Source organism: Coenobita brevimanus, chromosome 46 (genome assembly GCF_032717465.1).
Source record: "Coenobita brevimanus isolate Jiangsu-jjx chromosome 46, ASM3271746v2, whole genome shotgun sequence".
NCBI classification, from domain to species: domain Eukaryota; kingdom Metazoa; phylum Arthropoda; class Malacostraca; order Decapoda; family Coenobitidae; genus Coenobita; species Coenobita brevimanus.
The window spans coordinates 32,511,959-32,521,675 of record NC_136999.1 but is presented as its reverse complement, the minus strand read 5'-3'; positions in this window follow the sequence as shown (position 1 = coordinate 32,521,675).

Here is a 9,717-nt window from a genome sequence, read left to right as displayed (position 1 = left end):
GTAAGCCGAGAGTGCCCAAAGTGAAGCCTAGCAAGAGCCATCTCCAATTGCCGAGGCATGGAGGGGAGAATCCTTGGCACAACTACTATCTGAAAGATTTTTTTTAGCTTGTTATGAGCAACACCATCCCAGTGTCTGTCAACACGTACGAATTGCGTATCACAAGTAAGATGTTACATCAGAAGCAGGATGCGGGTAGTCGGTTGGAGGCTGTTGAGAAGACGCAGCTTTACCTAATGTATCTGCCTTCTCATTGTCAACCACACCAACATGTGAGGGAACCCAACAGGAGTCCACATGACGGCCACGAAGGCCAAGAAGAAAAAGCCACTCTAAAATTAATAAAGCCAGTGGATGGGATTCATTAAAAGACCCCATTGCGGAGAGAGCATTATAGGAATCACTAAAAATCACAAAAAACGGATAGGGGGAGAGTAAAAAAGATTTTGAGAGCATATAAAATCGCAGTCAGTTCCGCTGTATACACTGATGTAATGCCAGGAAGGCTACCACCTAAAGGAAGGGCAAACAACACCAAAGCCTATTCCAGTATCAGTCTTAGACCTGTCAGTACAGATGAAGACAGAACCCTTATGAGTGGAGGTTTATTCTAAAAAGAAGAGAGACTGTCACCTGAGAGGGAAGTGGGACCTTTTTACTGACAACAGACTCAAAATGTCATACGAGGGAGTAACCAAATACCCACCCTTGTGATCCGATATGGACAAACTGCCACTCTCAGAACTGAGAGGGCTAACATAACAGAGCGGACCCTGTAACAGAAGGGCTTCCAGAAAATAGGATAGGTGTCATAAACAGAAGATCAGGAATCTTGGGAGATGATGGAACAAGAAACTGAGTCCGGAATGCGGTGAAGATGATACCAACACCACATCATCAACGACTGGTGTCGCGCATCCAAGCGGAGTACACCAGCATCCACCAACAAACTTGAAATCGGGGATGATCTGAATGCCCTTGTTGCCAGACATACACCAGCATGATGCCCAGAATTTAACAACTGGAGACAGGCTTCTGTTGCAGAGGAGTAGATCTCATACTCATATTCAAGTTTAGGAAGAATAAGAGACCTATGCTAGAGGATCAGGGTCTGACAGTCAGCACTCCAAGAGGTACAAGTCAAAACCCTCAAAAGACTCAAAGCTATGAGACAAGCTGCCTTAACAGAACGAATATGAGGAACCCAGGTTAGTTGTCTATCAAACAGAAGACCCAGAAACCGCGTTTCTTCCACAAAGGATATTCTCCAATCATAGAGATACAAGTCAGGGTCTGCGTGAACCCCTTGAAGACGACAAAAATTCATAGTCACTGTCTTTGTTAAAGAAAAACGGAAGCCATGAGACTCTGCCCAGTCGGAAATTTTATTAAGAGCCAGCTGCAACTTCCTTTTCATCAGAGACATTCTAGATGTGGTGAAGGAAACTGAGAGGTCATCGACATACAGTGAGCCTTGTACACCATGAGGAAGTACACTGATTATGCTGTTGATGGCCACAGCAGAGTGAGTACCATTAAGGATACTCCCTTGTGGTACTCCATCTTCTACTGCACGGGCATTAGAAAGCACTCCTTCCACTCGGACCCTTAACCCGAGGATTGCGCAATACCTTTTTTTTATCCCACCCCGTGGTGCACAAAAAATGAAAAAGAAAAAGTTTTCCATTTTTTAGTTTTTGTTTATTATAATCTTGAAGATTAACATCCACGGCATCATTTGGTGGAAAAAAAAAGTTATCTCTTTCTCTCTGTCTTTGCGTAAGGTCATGCATAAATTTACGTAGGGGAGTGGTGAAATAAATGATTAAAAAACAAGAAAAATAGTTTTTTTTTTTTTATCATAAACTTGAAGATAAACATCTAGGGCATCATCTGGTGAAAGGAAAAAATTTTTTCTCTCTCTCTGTCTTTGTGTAGCACCATGTGTAAGTTTGCTTAGGGATGGAGTAGTTAGCATTGATGCACGGCCAGCACAGCCTGAGCTGTGGCTCGCAACGTGACACTACCCAGCCTGAGCTGTGGCTAGCAATACACGGGTTTAAAAGTGATTAGATAAAAACTGCTGAATAAAAATAGGAAACAGCCCTCAAAGACCAAACTCATGAAGAGAAAGTAAAATGCCATGACGCCAGGCAGTGTTGTATGCCTTCTCCAGATCAATATAGATCGTGACGTGGTGTTGGTTAGTGGAGAATGCCTCACAGACAGAATATTCCAAGGATAGCAGTGCATGAGAGGTAGATCGCAATTTTCGAAAACCGTATTAGGCAGAGGATAAGAAGTCACTTCTCTCCAAAAACCACACAAGCCTAACGTTGACCATCTTTTCCAGGATTTTACATACACAAGAAGTCAGAGAAATAGGCCGATAATTCGTCGCCTGTAGGTGGTCATTACCTGGTTTGGGGATGGCGTTAACCACAGCAACACCCCAACAAGCCGGGAACTCACCACAACACCAGATCGTATTAAACAATGAAAGCAAAAACAAAAGGGACTCATCAGACAGGTGATGTACACAAACATGAGAGGAATCATGGCACTGCGACAGAGCCGCCTGGAGTTCAGAAATAGAAAATGGAACATTGTAAGGCTCTCCCCAAGAAGAGGCAAAACTGAGACCACGAGACTCTAGGCGCCAATGGTGGCAAGCTGAAGGAGTACCTGCATCCTTCTGTGACATACTGGCAAAATGATCAACAAGCAACTCTGCAACGGAGAAAGGATCAGCCACAGTTCCACGTGCTGCAGATAAAACAGGAGGAGAGGGAACAGTAAATTTTCCTGTAACTCTCCTTACCTGATTCCCTACCTGGGTGATGGAAGTCCTCGAACTGATAGAGGAAATATAACCCTTCCAGGATGAATGCCTGGCCTCCTTTAAAACCTGCTTGATATGAGCTCGTGCTCTTTGATATGCCACCAAATACTGAGCATACCCATGGTGACGACAAAGTCAAGAGAAAGCAACTCGTTTGGCTCTCTCACTGCGGGACTGCAATAAGAGTTCTACAAAGGAACCGGACGTATAGGAAACTGACCTCTTGTTCCTGGAATAGAGAAAAGGGCTACTGAGTGCAACAAGTCACTGAAATATGACACTGCCTCAGTAAAACAGCCAAACTCATTGACAGAAAGGTAAGTGGAACTTAATTCCCTGAAATGTGGCCAGTCAGCCTTATCCATTGACAAGCAAGGAAGAAGTCGCCGAGGTCCGCTTGCACTAGCAGTTAAAAGTATCGGAAAATAGTCACTGCCATCAAGGTCTGGCAACAGATCCCATGTAATATCTAAAACAGAATCAGCTGAGCCGAAGGACAAATCAATCGCAGTAAAAGTTCCAGTCTGACTATGGAATTAAGTCATTATATCAGAGTTGAAAATGCCCAACTCCTCATCTTCTGCTAAAGAGGACAGCATGACACCCGGAAGATTGGCCTCACATCTCCTAGTAACAGAAAGGGAGAAGGAAGGCCACAGATAAGGCGTTCCAGATCCGCCCTTGCAACAGTAGCACTGGGAGGAAGATAAAAACTGCAAACTGTATACTGCTGACATAAAAACATCCGGAAAGCAACAGCCTGCAGGGGAGTGGAGATGTCCAGATGACTGAATGGAATATCCTGGTGAAGGAAGATACAACAGTAGCACCTCCATGACGACCTTGGCCTGGCACAGGATCAGAATAAGAGGCATGGTAGCCAGAAGGACCGGAAGGAACAGCATCACCTTCAATGGTCTCCTGGATGCACATGCACAGAAGAGTAAATTGAGAAACAATCTCATAGTTAGCACATAAATCCCGACAATTCCACTGGATGATAGAACCCATAGTGGAGGGATGATAATTAAACATGGGACTGTACACCTGACAAGCAAGCGGGTTTGGATAAATCTTTATGAAAGCCCCTCGGAGAAGCCTGCCCAGCACCAGAAACCTGCACCCTCTGTCGAACATCTGAAGGCAAACGTGAGGAGGAGGAAGTAAGTTTTACAACACTCCTTCTTGGAGTGGGCATTCCCCTTTGTTTGGAAGGCGACTTGGGGGCTCTCTTTGAAAATGTAGGATGGCCAGTGCCCCCACCAGAAGCCCCAGAAGTAGAAGTGGAGTCCACAGGACTCAAATCATTTGAGGAGGCCATCCTTTACTTCAGATCTGAAGCACCAACGAGCTGTCCAACAACATCACCAGGTGGTGACCGGAACAGAGGTGAACCATCAGCTTCAGTTGTCTCCTGGCTACATCCCTCAGCCTCCTGGGCAGAGGGAACAGGAGAAATGTTGACACAGGGTTCAACAACAGAGACCTTAGGTGGCCAATCTTCATGCTTAGAGGACTCTAACAAACAACGGTGAGCCTTGCCAGATACAGATGAAGCATTGGGCATACTGGGAAAGACAGGAGAAGGAGTTCGGCTCATTTAATCTCACCCAGTTAGTCAACCCACCCGTGTACCAGACAACCTCGATCAAAATCCCCACCTATTGGACATGTTTCTAACAACCAATTCAGATAATTATAATGTCGAAGTGAAGTCCCCCTTCGGATCCTCGGATCATTGTTTGATTCAAACCACCAGTTTAACACCTACCACACCCTCCTGCTCTAAACCAGTCGTGGTGACTAAATGGCACTACGACGGGGCAGATTGGGAGGGACTCCATAATTTTTTCATGGATGTTCCCTGGACATCCCTTTTCTCCTAAGATGCAAATTCCACATTGGGCCACATACAGTATTTCATTAAAGTCGGCGTGAAAACATTCATTCCCCATCATACTTACAGAAAAAGATGTAATTCTCCTAAATGGTTTGACCACAATTGTGCTAGAGTAACAGAACATAAAACAATAGCCTATAACACTTATACAAGGACCAAAACCAAAGAAGCTTTTAACTACTATAGAAATATCAGAAACCATGCCAAAACTATTAACAATCTTTCCAAATCAAACTTTCTACACAGACTGGCTAACAAACTACTAAACAACCCAAATGATAACAAAATATTCTGGTCAACCCTTAATTCATTCAAAACCAACTTCACTACCACCTCTTCCATTCCACCTTTACAGTCCCCCAGTGGAAATCTAGTAAGTGACCCACGTGGAAAAATCAAACTTCTTGCTGACATTTTTTCAACAAACTCATCCCTAAATACAGAAAATCACAATATTCCTGTGCTTTATTTTGATTCCCATCGAATACCTCCTTTCATGATTCACACCAGATACGTACAAGCTGTATTACAGAATCTCTCAGCAGACAAAGCTACTGGTCCAGATGGAATTCCTTCAGTAGTACTTAAAAATTGCTCCTTAGTGTTGGCTCCTGTATTGGCAAAATTTTTCCACTTATGCATCCGTACCTCAAGTTTTCCAGCCTCTGGAGAGACGCAAATATCCATCCTGTTCCTAAAAGGGGGACAACTTCTGATCCATCAAACTATAGACCAATTGCCATATCTTCCATTCTCGGTAAAGTTTTTGAGACACTAACTAACAAATACATAGTCAAGCATCTAGAAATTAATCAATTAATCAATGATCGGCAGTATGGATTCAGACGAGAACGTTCAACTGTAGACATTATTTGCCTTATTACCCATCAGATTAACAAAACAATAGACCAACATGGTGAAACACACACAATAACACTTAATATACCAAAAGCATTTGACAGAGTATGGCACCAGGCCTTACTGTCTAAGGTGTCACACTATGGCCTTGCATCACTGGTTCCTAATTTCTTCTTACCTTCATAATAGAAAAATACGGGTCATGGTAGATGGAATTTATTCTCAGTTTCAATCCATAAATGCTGGCGTACCTGAGGGATCAGTTTTGGCGCCAACCCTCTTACTCATTCATATAAATGACCTATCTGCCACTCACAACCTAATACACTCTTATGCTGATGACTCGACCTTTCATAGTTCTTTCACATTTAGTACCTCCTTTACACAATTTGATGTTATAAATTCCCAAAAAACACAGCAGTTTCTCTGAACCAGGACCTTTCTAAAATTAATAATTGGGGACAAACAAATCTGGTCTCATTTAATGATCACAAAACTAAATACATAAATTTTTCCAACAGAAAGAATCCCTCAGACTCTCACATAATTTTAAATGATGTCAGTACTTCCATATCCACTATTACTGATATCCTAGGTGTTACTCTAAACCCCAACCAAGCTGGACAGATTATGTTAAATCCTTTGCTAAAAATGCTTCCAAAAAATTGGGACTTATGTACAGAGTTCGTGAGTTCTTCACTGACGAGCAGATGGCCACAATATACAAAAGGCATGTGCGTTCTCAGATCGAATACTATTCACCACTGTGGAGTGGATGTGGAGCGGTTGCATTGAGACAGTTGGACACAATTCAAAATAAAGCTTTTAGATTAATCATTAACCCTCCCATTACGCAAGACCTTCCTCCTTTATCAGTACGTAGAGATGTTGCTTCTTTAGCATTATTTTATCGATATTTTTACCGTAAGTGCTCTGACGAACTAGCTTCAATTGTTCCTCCCCTTCACATTTTCTCCCGAAATACTCGAGCAGCTGGGAGCGCCCATGAATTCACACTCTCCTCCACAATGCAGAACCTCTGCTTACCAAAATTCATTTATTGCCAGAACTACTACTCTCTGGAATTCATTCCTGGGAGTTGTTTCCCACAATCATTTAATCCACTTCAATTCAAATCCAGTTGTTATAAATATTGTATGAATGGAGGATCCCTTTAGGCACATTGATTTTTTTTTTTCCCTTTGTTTTTCCTTCCTCCATTCATTATTAAAAAAAAAAAGTGGACATCTGCCACCACAACAGAAGTGTGTAAGCCGTCAGCCACCGAAGTGGGTGTGAAAACAGTCGGAGTAGCAGTCGGGCAAACATTATTCTCACAAACAGTACTAACCATGGTGACAGCAGTGTCCAAATCACGAGTTGCAGGAGTGGATAATGGAATGGGTCAAGGCTGCATCTGAGATACAGGGCGACACACTGGTGTTCCAGAAAGGACGGAAGCATTAATAACCCTGGGCTGGAAGAAAAGAGTCTGGGCTCTCCTTTTTGCTTCAGGAAACGGAACCCTCTCACGTGTGCAAATGGAGAAAATCTCCTTTTCAAGGCGGTATCTTGGACAGATTTTAGAAGAGACATCATGAGGACCTCCACAGTGATAGCATTTAAGGAGTCCTGTACAGTCACTGCTATGGCTTGGTCCATCTCGGGAGACATAGACACCAGGAAGGCTAGCCAGTGCACGACTGCAAAATCGGCTAAAGTGACCATACCCCTGAAAGAGGAAACATCGCTTTGAGGTCGGCATGTATGGCTCAACAGGAAATAACAGCCAAACTAGTTTAACAGACGTAGGCAACGTTAGCCTGTCAAATGTCAGAAACAAGGTGGGTGTCAGGGTCAAGATACCCTCTATTTTCTTGTGCAGGCCCTCAACAATTACCACACCAGAAAACCCCAGTTCCTTCAACAACTGTGCCTCTGAATATCAAAAGAGGTCACGGGAAAAGATGACACCCTTACATCGATTAAACATATTATGAGGAACACAGGTAACAGCTGCACCAGGGACAGAGTTTATATTCAGCAATCATGAGATCTCTTCTTGGGAAGACACCTCATCAAGGAGGCTTCCATCCCCCCGAGAAAACATTTTAGGTTCCCAACCACAAGCCGAAACAATGGCACGGTGCAAAATCAATATCTAGTACTGACCTACCCACAGCGGATTCCAGTACTAGATACTTGGCATATGATGGCATCACCGTTTCGTCTGGGTCCAATCCCAGAGTCACACCAACCCGACGGGAATGCGTCCCAGACCCAGCAGAACTCTGGGACATAGTAGGATACTCCCCAGTGGCCTGGAAAGGCTCCAGAGTGAAAATCATTGAAGAAGAGCCCGAAGAATGGTCAGGGCCAGATGCAGCATCGTCAACAGATTTAATAATATTCCCCTCCATATATCAACAGATTATCTTCATTCCCTCACCCCTTCACCCACCATGGAGTCAAACAAGGGGAGGTCATATGCCAGGAACAACACTGGCGACCCCAGAGGTAGCAGAAGATAATACACGGTAACCACCAAGGGTCCCAGACAAGGGTGACTCCAGGATGGTAGGAGCCAACAGGCCCCCCCCAGCACCCACTTGACCCTAACCAACATATGACTGGCCGACTGACCTGGTCAGGCCCAGCCAGGTCGCCCATCTAGCCAGAATAAGGGACCAAAAAGATGTAGTGTTAACTGCAGGGCATATCATGCAGCGTCACTCAACCCCCAGGACTCCTGTCTCCCAGCATTACTTAACACTACACACGGCTAACATGTGGAGAGGCAACAGTCCCACCCTAGATGGCAAATGGGCAGGGACTAACATCCAGCAGGCCTCCTCCACCAGTGATGTAAGGGGTGCTTGGTCTGCTCGGCCGACAAATGCCGAACCCTGCAAAGGTAGGCAGGCCTCCAAAGTAGGTGGCACCGCCAACCACGTTTCAACCCCTGCCAGCACGTCAAGGTGACCCCCCCACAGCGGGGCTGTGTTATACAGGGTAAGGGCCGTTATGTGTTCGGTTAGGTGTGCAGGGAGGTGGAGGGTCAGTGGAGGGTTGCAACAGCAAAGCATTGCTTATGTTTTATACTGATGGTCAAACAAGGTCGAGATATGTGAGCGCTTTACTGACTGTGGAACAATCCACAGAACCAGAATGCAGTTCCCTCGGTCCACCAACTTAAGTGAACGCATGAACTTCGTGTGGCTGTGGGTGGGCGGCATGTCAGCTCGTGCCATAGCCAAGGAGACAGGCACCAGCGTTGCCACCGTCTGCAGGTGGATCAGGCGCTGGAGGCAGGAAGGTCACGTCCAGAACAGACCATGCGGAGGAAAACTACGCAGAGGGAAACATAACGTTAAAAAAGGCAATGGATGTAAAGGTTTTATCCCGTCAGACTGTAATGTTGCCACGTCAAAAGAGGCAGGGAGGCACATGGCACAAACAGAAGATATTCATGTGTATGCATCAATGACTCCTTGTATGATACATCACACGATTTGGATGTTAAATTACGCACTTAGAACTGTTAATAACATAACAGAATTCCCACATGACTGCATTTCAAGACCAGTAGTATTCAAACCCGATTATGTGTAGTGACTAAAAATGAAGTAAACATGGGTAAGGCCAGTCTGTCAAAAATGCATCACTCATGAGCGACACGATGTTATTGGAAATTATCGAGATAATTTGTGCAGTCCCAAGAATAATTATTTGTTGTCATCTAATTGTTGATATAACAATAATATCGATTGGAAAATGTTAAAAGCATGAAATTCGTTGCATCCTAAAAACAAAAAAATGCTAACTATCGTGGGAAAATAATTATTCGGCAGATTCCAGTAGCCATCGTCCTTCGTATCAGACTGTTTTGCACCGATATTTATATACTTTTTTTCAAATCAAATAAACAACTGTCTTCCCTTTTCCTTAAGAAGATCTACATCTGACGAAAAACAATGAAAAACCCTATGTCTACTCGTGCGTGTTTCAGATCGTTCAACTTTTCCTCTATGTATTCATTAAACTTTGGGAAGAAACATGTGTCCTTGGCACATAGTCTCCTCAAGAAAACAGGTTTCCTAGCATCTCTTCCTTGTCG